This window comes from Ictalurus punctatus, chromosome 29 (assembly GCF_001660625.3).
Source record: "Ictalurus punctatus breed USDA103 chromosome 29, Coco_2.0, whole genome shotgun sequence".
Taxonomy (NCBI): domain Eukaryota; kingdom Metazoa; phylum Chordata; class Actinopteri; order Siluriformes; family Ictaluridae; genus Ictalurus; species Ictalurus punctatus.
This window is the reverse complement of record NC_030444.2, coordinates 5,106,984-5,117,487: the sequence shown is the minus strand read 5'-3', so window position 1 is coordinate 5,117,487 and position 10,504 is coordinate 5,106,984. Positions and strand designations below refer to the sequence as shown.

General features: G+C 38.2%; 1 long non-coding RNA gene across 1 annotated transcript; it reads left to right on the top strand.

The window, feature by feature from the left end:
* Positions 1-381: 381 nt before the first annotated feature.
* LOC124626531 (uncharacterized) lies at positions 382-10,296 on the top strand. Its single transcript, XR_008393814.1, has 2 exons — positions 382-679; positions 9,294-10,296. It is a non-coding gene; the product is annotated as an uncharacterized LOC124626531 (long non-coding RNA).
* The last annotated feature ends 208 nt before the right edge of the window (positions 10,297-10,504 follow it).

Here is a 10,504-nt window from a genome sequence, read left to right as displayed (position 1 = left end):
TAGTGAAAGTATCTAAATAGGTCAAGCCTTTTAAATTCCATTTATAGTCAGCCAGACACGAATATGTCCTTATGTGGCTGCACGGGTATATTGAAAGTGGTACTTCCAGGAGATCATAGTTTCTCCAGATTTGGTCTTCAGCTGACATTGTGCCAATCCTGCAGGAATTGGGAATGCGATATGAAAAGAACTCCCTCTCATTTTCAGTTTGTTGTTGTTTCTTTTTTCTCCTTTTCTGCTTCTTTACACCCACCACTGAAGCTGCATTTTGTGTGTGTGTGTGTGTGTGTGTGTGTGTGTGTGTGTGTGTGTGTGTGTGTGTGTGTGTGTGTGTGTGCGCGCGTGCACACTTTACTTTGAAGCCTCCACAGCATGATGTTTTACTGCCATCTGTTGCCAGCTCTTGACACCTTCCACACTTCGAGCAATCTCTCCGGTATTTTATCTTAGCTGTATTTTTTTTTCTCCCCCAGCTCAGTGCAACCTTTGTTGAAATGTGCATTGTAACAGAAGACCAATTGCATGTGTCTTTCCCCACGCTAGGCGCCCTGTGTTTGTACAGATGTCATCGCATTGCATCAGATCTGAGCTCAGGTTTGCATGCTGTTTCTTTCACACTGAAAACTCATGCTAACAGATCCTCAACACAGGATAATTGTATTGGAGCGAAGCTGTTCAGGTAATATATCACCTAATCCATTAATACCGCCTTGGTTAAAAATGTCTCGGCTGAGGTGCCGAAGGTGGGGAGAAAGTCTTCAATGAGTCGGATATAAAAGTTGGTGAGACTTCGTTCTTATTACAGCAATAGATCAGAAGTGAGGCCAAAGGGGGAGGGAGAAAAAAGAAAGGCAGCACTGAAAGCTGAATAATTTAAGCACACATCCCATCCTGCTGAGCTCAAAAAGCTGCTTTTGATTTTGGATGATGCGATGAATAAGTTACAGCTGAGAGGGGCATGAGAACCGCTTATTTTTTTGCTGGATGAAATATTGAATAGGTGTTTGTTTATACCCTGGTTCTGTTGTGCTGAAAGGAACGACCTGTATCCAGCCAAGTGCTCTGAATGGGAAATGCTCTCGGGCTTCGCTGCTGTTTTTGTCAGAGGTTTAACAGCAGTTTGGATTGTCTCAACCTTCTCTCCTTAACTGCTTATATAACCAGCCATCCGTGTACTGCTCCATGATGCCTAATTATATTTAGCTAATTTTCTACTCCTTTAATGGAATTTGAACACAGGACCTTTGTGTGTATTTTTTTATTATTTTTTTTTTGTCTGGATGTGTGCCTGGTCAAGCAATAAAGTATTACATAAAGCAATTATTATACTGCTTGTAAGCCTTGCATTGTAATTGAGTTCCTCGTGCTTCTTCTTCTTCGTCATCTTCTTCTTGCTCACCCTACAGAATAATCCTATGTCCACGCTGCATTTCAAAGATCGTTCATCAAGAATTAAAGAATATATTATTTTTTGGTTTGATAAAATTGACTAAAACTTTAAAGTTCCAGATTTTTCCATTGAGATTCACTGATCGAATGTTTGCCATTTTGAATTCCAGCTGCCACTGATCATCACAATGATCTCACAAACAGTGCAGCCACACACCATCAGACCCCCTGCCACTTATTCTCTCCTCTTTCTTTCTCTTTTTTATTTCTCTCTTTCCATCTTCTTCTCCTTTTCTTCTCATTCTCTCTAATATCTGACAGCTTCTATTTTCCTTCCTGTATTTCTCCTCTTTTTTTCTGCTTCTCTCGACATCTCTCATTTCTCTTTCCAGGCAATACATTTATTCCTATTTTCTTTTTTTTTGTCTCCTTTTCCTTCTCCTTTGCTTTTCTTACATTCTCTTTCACTCTTTTATATCTTTCTTTTTCCTTTCTTTATTTCTTCCCTTACTTTCCCCAAATTCATTCTCTCTCTCTCTCTCTCTCTCTCTCTCTCTCTCTCTCTCTCTCTCTCTCTCTCTCTCTCTCTCTCTCTCTCATTCCTCCTTCCTTCCTTTCGTTCTGCACTGTACATTTTCTTTAAGAAATGTAAATTTAGTTTTGATGGGGATCAGAAAAGTCTTAGTAGGCAAGGCTCACTTTCCTACTCTTTTCATCACCTTCCTTTTTTCTTTCTCCGCCTTCCTTCCTTTTTTCCGACCAATCCATGTACACTGTGTGGGTTTTTTTTTTTTTTTTTTTTTTTTAGAGAAATACCAAACTAGTTTTGATATGTGGTTCAGAAAACCCTTAATGGTAGTAGGCAAGGCTTCCTTACTCTTAGTCTCTGTTTCTGTCACACACCCGCTTTTTTTTTTTACACAGATAGAGAATAGGTGTATAAAAGAATGTATCTACATTAGCAGATATATTATTATATGTAATCAGACACAAAGAAAGAAAATGTAATGGCTTATGATAATTTTAGATAGTAGTCATTATGGTATATTCATCCAGTCATTACAGCCTAGATAGGGCAGTTCAGTTATACTGTACAAGCAAGTGCACATATCTTTTCTTTTTTTATTACATTTCAAAAACCTTGTTATAGAATTAAAACTGAAGCATTTACCAACTGAAACGATTTGCAAATGGATTCTGATCTCATAATTCTGGTCTCATCTTGTGATAGGCTTCTTAATATAAACAGCTGGCAATATCTGTAATGTGATTAACATTCCATAATTAAGATAAGCATCACTTCATTATAGATCACAGCATTATAGTATTTATTAGAGTTTTCATAAACAATAGCATCATAAAATGGCTGCAATCAAGTCTCATAAACTGGTACACGTATGATACCTGGCGCATCAGTTTGCATTTCCTGTTTGCGGGTCTTACTGCGTGTTAATGCATCAATCTGTATGCAGAACGAGTTTCATAACTTGCCTAGCCTTGTAATTAGAGCTACCTGAAGTTGAAGGGCAGTGATTGCCTACAAGGAGGTGTCCTGCAAGGCTGATTCAAATTAGTGCAAGGGCAATCGGTCTGATTGCTTGCATCTGGCCATTAGACAATCTTATTTTTCCCTTTCCCACCTCTGCTACAATCAGAAATAGAAGACTGTTTGTTGCTTTAGAAAAAAACAGTAAGAGAAGCTCCCATATGGGAAAAGACAGATGCTTTTTTGGGAATGCTGACAGTTGTGGTACAATGAGGAACGGCAGGGTATTTTGAACATTGCTAAATCAGGACCTTGGTGTTTTTTTTGTTGTTGTTGTTGTTTGTTTGTTTGTTTTGTTTGTTTCTTTTTGCTTTCTAGGGTAGAATACCTAACAAGTTGAAAACTCTTGTAACCTTGTTCTTGATCTTTTTTTCTTCCTACAGCCATACCTTTGTTAGACACCTGTAGATATATTATAGGCTCCTCTGTTAAAGGACGTAAAAAAAATTAAGGACTTTTGAATCACATAATTAGATGACATACATATTTGGTATGCACTTTACATACCACACAGAGAAACAATGTGGAGCCTGAATAAAGCTGGAAATGGAGCAATTCAGAGAGAAAATTACAGTTTTTTGCCTCCTATTCTTCTTCCTCCAATTTGAGCATTTGCAACCAAATTTAACCAGGCAAAAACTGTTATCAGTAATGTACCGGCATTGCCTTTTCCCCCCTGAGACAGTCATCGTGGATTGACTGTCTAAGTGGCATTCATTTGATTTGTTGCTGACTTAGTTGTTTCTCCATGGAGATGCTTAAGGGCATGCCAAACATGCATTGCTGTAGTGTCATCTGATTATGTGATCCAATCCTTCTTTTGCTTATAGGCACTGGGAAGATGAGCATATATTTCCACCTTGTCAGAAAATACTGACATCACATATACTAGTTGAATAAATAAATATAGAATTTGTGGGGGGTGGGGGTGGGGTTGGGGTTGGGGGCAACCATGTTTAAAGAAACTTTTACATTAGATCCTTGTCAGGAGACCTTTTATTGCATTCATATCAAGCCAGTTACTTCATTTTTCACATGACTTCGAACGAGTCATCCTTTGACGTTTCAAAAGAGCGATGGTAGCCTGCAGGAATCCGCCCCCACAGCACAGAATACAGTACACAAACCCAGCAATGAAAGGACGGCACAGTGAAGCGCATAAGCACAGTGGAATATATGCAGTCAATACCAGTCTTAAGAAATATGACTGTGTGTGTGTGTGTGTGTGTGTGTGTGTGTGTGTGTGTGTGTGTGTGTGTGTGTGTGTCTTTTTGAATGCTAAACCCATAATAATTGTCTAGCATCCAAAGGAGGTGGTTATTTAGCTCTGGAATGTGTGAATTGTGACTCACATGGATACCCTTAAGATTTAAACAGTGTATGCCCTTGATTCTCACCTAGTTACTGCTGCTGTAATCATGCATATTGTCCTGTGCTCATCCTATTATTGTAATAGGACTCACAATTTGCTCATACTGAACATTACAACATTCAACACCCTTAACATTGTTTGTCTTTACACTGTATACTGTGATGATTTATTATTCACACTATCAGGTGTCACCCAGATGAGGATGGGTTGCCTTCTGAGTCCTTTTTGAGGTTTCTTCCTCATATTTTCTCACAGTTTTTTCTTTGCCACTGTCACCTCTGGCTTGCTCATTAAGGATCTGAATCTTTACCTGGATTTCTGGAAAGGTATACCCTGTGGAAGCTACACAGCTGGGGACCTTAGGTTGCAAGCAAAATGTTTTTTCCTAAATAGCATTACTACTGTAGCATTTTCTCTTTTTCTAATCAACAGAGATTTTATAATGCTCACTGTGCACTCAGGAAAATTGTAATAAGCATTTAACATTTATTATCACAGTATATCTCTCAGCTTCAGACACTGTACCCATGGATTATATCTCTTTTGTACACCATTCTGGCCAAAAGTAGGTTGAAATGCGATTGGCTCTCAGCATGTCTGTGTATGTACACTTTGGTAAGTTTTGAAAACTGTGACATAATGAGCTTTTCTTAGCAAGTAAAATTATCTTGAGTATAGTCAAATTAATTAAAAACTAATAGTTCAAATTATTACTACTATTTCTTCTTATAAGATAAGATCATACTTTATTAATCCCCAGTCAGAGAAATTTGGGTGTCACAGCAGCAGCAACACAGGTGAAGGAAAACAGAGATAGCGAAAAATACAGGGATATTTAAAGAATACAGTGGATGCATATATAAATATGTACAGACATAAACACAAACTATATATGTACATATGAACATATGAACAATATATACAACAATCAATAATGTACAGTCACTCTATACATATAGCCCATATACATATCACATATGTAGAGTATACACAATACTACATACTATATACATATAGCCGATGTACGGTATAACCAGTGCAGACATATGACAATACTATGAAATAGTGATATGTAAACAAAATAAATATTACAATATGATACCCATATTACACCAATATATTGCAATATATATGTAGAGTAGTAAAGTCAAGGGAGGCGGTGTTTAGGTGTTTGATGGCTGTTGGTTCAAAGGCGCATATGAAACATTCCGCACCTGGGGGGGATGAGCCTGTGGCTGAAGATGCTCTCCATCTGCCGTAGCTCAACACACAGTGGATGAGAGGGGTTTCCCAAAGTGGACCTAATTTTGTCTCTCATTCTCTTTTCCACCACTGCCTCCAGATTGTCTAGTTTTTTGACCAACAACAAAACTGGCCTTCTTCACCAGCTTGTTGAGTCTGTCAGCCTTAATTCCACCTCCCCAGTACGTCACAGCAAAGATAAGGGCACTGGCTACCACAGACTGATAGAACATCTGCAGTAGCTTGCTGCTCACATCAAAGGACCTGAGCCTAAGAAAGAACAGTCTGCTCTGTCCCTTCCGGTAGAGAGCTTCAGTGATTTCTGACCAGTCCAGTCTGTTGTATACTAACAGGTATTTGTGTGAGTCCACCATCTCTATTTTCTCCCCCTGGATGGTAATAGGTGTTGGGGGCTTTCTGTTCCAGCAGAAGTCCACTATCAGCTCTTTGGTCTTGCCGATGTTGAGCTGAAGGTGGTTATTCTATGACTAGATCTGATGAAGCTCTCCACCACGCCCACAATGGAGGAATCATCAGAGAATTTCTGGAGGTGGCATGTTCCAGAGTTGAAGCTAAAGTCAGAGGTGTATATGGTGAATAGAAAAGGTGAAAGTACAGTTCCTTGCACATCACCACATCTGACGTACTGTGGTCTGCTGGTAAGATAGTCCATGATCCAGGCCACCATGTCCTGGTCTACCTGTATGGAAGAGAGCTTTGCTGCAAGCAGGGGGGGGTGGTGTTAAATGCACTGGAAAATTCAAAAAACATTACTCTCACTGTGCTTCCTGGCCTCTCCAGGTGCGAGTAAGCCCTATGCAGCAGGTAGATGATTGTGTCATCCATGCTGATTTGGGCCTGGTATGCAAACTGCAGCAGATCGATGGAGTCACTCATAGTTGACTTCAGGTCTCTCAAAGGTCTTCATGACATGTGCGGTCAGCACCACAGGTCTGTAGATATTTGTATTTCATATTTGAAATGGTCTTATTCTATTAGCATTTAATTTTGCCTATTTGAAGCTTTTCCAAAAAGAAGCAAAATTATCCACCCAAGGCTGGAAATGGGGGGGCTACAGGCTGCAGCCAATGAGAACGCTTCTCTATCAGTGTGTGTTCTCACAGGACCGATCAGACCACCTCAGCGAATTTAATGGAGTCGTAATGGAGCTGAAAATCTGACAGAAACAATTACTTTAACAGATGTGATAGTAGAAACTTTGATATGGATAAAGCTGCATGCACGTACCTGAAATGATCCAGGTTTAATCTATTGCTAAGTTTTATATCCACAGTTCTGTTAGCCTACATATTTATTACATTATTTATTATATTTATTAGCCCACATATTTATCACGTGGTCAATAGTTACATATGGATATGATTCTCAAGCCACTATGGGCTTTTACCCTATGGGCTGTCACTCTTATTTTTGTTAATAGTCACAAAAAAGGCAAGTAAGAGAGAGAAGAGTTTGAAGGGGAGAGAAAGACAGTCAAAGACAGTCAGTTGGGCAGGATGAAAAAAAAAACTATATTAAATTACTTTGGACCACCTGGTAAAAAAGCTAGGAGTGAGAGGGCAGAGGGTCATATGGAAGATAAAGATGAATGAATGGTGTTTGTTTTGTGCCTCACATAATTCATGAATGTTGCTCACTGACCTTTTATGTGCCTGTCTTGATATTTGGAGGAAACATGAAATAAGTCTAATGTTATTATCTATTATAAATGTATTTATATTTATATGTTTATATTTATAATATATTTAATCATATTTACCCCCGTCTTACTTATACTCCTCTCATATCTAGTGTCTGGTGTTCCCTTTGTTATTGAGGTGTGTGGTGTCATCATGACAAGATCTAAAGAGTTCTGTAAGGCCTTCAGAAAAAAAATGTTGTGGATGCCTACGAGTCTGGCAAGGGATTTAAAAAGATCTCCAAATTATTTGAAATACATCATTTCACTGTAAGGAAAATAATCTACAAATGGTTCAGATTTCAAATAATTTCCAATTTGTCCAGTACTGGCCATTCCAGAAAATTCAGCCAAAGAGCAGGCCATCTTATGCAAAAAGAAGTCTCCAAGAACCACAAAATTTCAGCACAGGATCTGCTAATAAGTCCTGCAATTGTTGGTGTCAAAGTGCATGCTTCTACAATCAGAAAGAGATTGCAAAAATTTGTCCTGCATGGGAGGCGAGCCAGGAAAAAGCCTTTGTAAGACTACAGTTTGCCAATGAGCATATAGGCAAAGACGAGGTCTTTTGAAATAATGTGCTCTGGACAGACGAATCAAAAATACAGTTGTTTGGCCACAGTAACAGCAGACATATTTGGCGCAGACCAAAGACAGCTTTTCAGGAGAAGCACCTCATACCAACTGTGAAGCTCGGTGGTGGAAATGTTATGGTGTGGGGTTGCTTCTCTGCCTCAGGGACTTGATAGCTTGCATTCATTGATTCAACTATGAATTCTGAATCATATCAAAGAGTACTTGAAGATAATGTGAGGCTATCTGTCTGAAAGTTGAAGTTGAATCAAAAGTGGACCTTTCATCGGGATAATGATCATAAGCACACTAAAAATCCACTAAGGAATGGCTCAAAAAGAAGAAATGAAGGTTTATGGAATGGCCTAGTCAAAGCCCGAATTTGTATCCCATTGAAATGTTGTGGAGGGATTTGAAACGGCAGTACATGCAAGAAAACCCTGAAACATCTTGCAACTGTAAGAATATTACATGGAAGAGCGGTCAACAATTCCAGCAAGCCTGGAGGACAATTATGCAAAACACCTACCAGAAGTTATTTCCGCTAAAGGCTGCAATACTAGCGTCTGAGGCCAAGGGTCTACTTACTTTTTCCACAGAAGATTATCACATCTATTGATCTTTCTGTTGAATAAATGATTGAAAAAAATAATTTTGCTTGTGGTTTTGTTCAAGTATATCAACTCCATTAATAGGCACTGTTTCAAAGATGATCAAATGTTTGCTTGTCCAAATATGTCAAAAAGTATGTCAAAAATGAAAAAACCCTCTAAACACTGGTCAACACTTCTTAATTTCATAAAAATGTGTTTTATAAGCCTTTCTTTTATTTTTATTCCATTAAGACCTGCTGAAATCTCCAGAAAAACATCCCTTATATGTAAAGAAGCCTTCAAAGTAACGAAATTAAATTTTTCTACATTAAATAAAAAAAAACCCTAAAGAGCAGTAAACAGTAGTAAATGAAACAAAGTCAATGTTTTTCCGATACAATTTCTGCAGTTTTATTATTTATATATATATATACACACACACACACACACACACACACACACACACACAACCACACGCATGCATGTATGTATAAATAAGCGCGCATGCTGTCCTGTGGTAATGGTGATGGAAAGGAAAGGGTAATTGAGGATGATTTGACTCTGATGCAGAGTTGATGCAGTGTGACGGTGAGGTTTTGAAGCAGCGAGAGTCAGCAAGTCACACCAGCTCCATTACCAGGCCACACTCCCCCGGCCAAGTCTGCATCATTTTCATGCTTAAATGGATTTATTGTGAATGCTCCATGTTCTAATGAGATTTCCCTCCCTTTTACACCTCCTCTCACAATCTCACTCTTTTGTGCCCCCTCTTGCTGTCACTCTTCTTCTTACTCACTCATACAATCATATATATTCTGATTTAATTTCCATATCTCTCCCTCGCTCCTCTTTTTTCTCTTTTCTTTTTCTTTCTCTCAGATATTGGTTGCCTGTCAGCAAAGACGGAGGGTTATGCCTGATTGAAATAGCTGCGGCTAATGGAACTGCTAATCGATCACAGAAATATGTATCTGAACCCTCGTCTGAGGTAAATCCAATACTATCACTGATTTCAAATGAACTTCATTTTGTATTTAACCAGTAAGCATTTCGCATTTATTGTCAAGGCATCTTTTGGGTTGCGATCACTATCCAGTCACGTTTTGAACAGATGGTAAAAGTGAAGTACATTCTTGTATATTTACTATGAATTAGTGTGACCACATCAGTTAAAATTATGTGTGTTCAGGATATTCACACACAATTCACATCATATTAGTTGGTTCTCTTGTTCTCTTATATTAATAAGGTCAAAACCATGCATGTTGTGTTTTGATGAATAATACAGTATGATGGCAGATGGTAACCAACCATGAATCTGATTCCTCTATTGTAGATAAATAAAAATGAAAACAGATATAATCACAAAGCTTGAAATGGATTAATAGATAAATGGAGAACAGTGCACTGTTCTCATAAAGGCCTTTCATGATAATATGACCAACAGATCACTCATTAAGTAAGAATAAAACATGATATTGATTGAAAACATGCTATTATAGAAAAATAATCAGTGATGTGGCCTGACGTGAAGCCCTGTTACTGTTACTACTCTGAAGTGGATTATTTTCCAATAACAGCACAATATGAAGTGGTCTTTTTCCTATTATTCCACAGCAGTTTGCCAAAGATGATCATTTTTTATGACACATCATGCTTTTTAACCTTTTACAGTTGCATTTTATGACTGCAAAACAAGTTATTTCCTGCTATTGCTAACATTATAGCAGCTATAAGGATTACTTTATCCGCCTCTCTTTTTTCTCTCTTGAAGACAAAAAAAACCAACACGACTTCTCATGTTAGCGAAAAAACAGAAATTCCCGAATTCTTCTGTTCTGGAAATTTTTCTGTGGCAGAAATCTTACTGGCTGGTACAAAATTCAGACACTGGAGACTCTTTCAATAAATGTTCAGTAAACATATCTTACCAGAAAGCTTCACCCTGAAAATTATTATACTTTTTTTTCTAAGTCCTTGTGAATGAGAGGTTTCTATAGAAATTATATCATATTAGAGCGAGTGCATTAATATACAATTATTGTTTGAATTACAGCCAGCGCCATTGTCAGAGCTGCTCCTATAGAAAA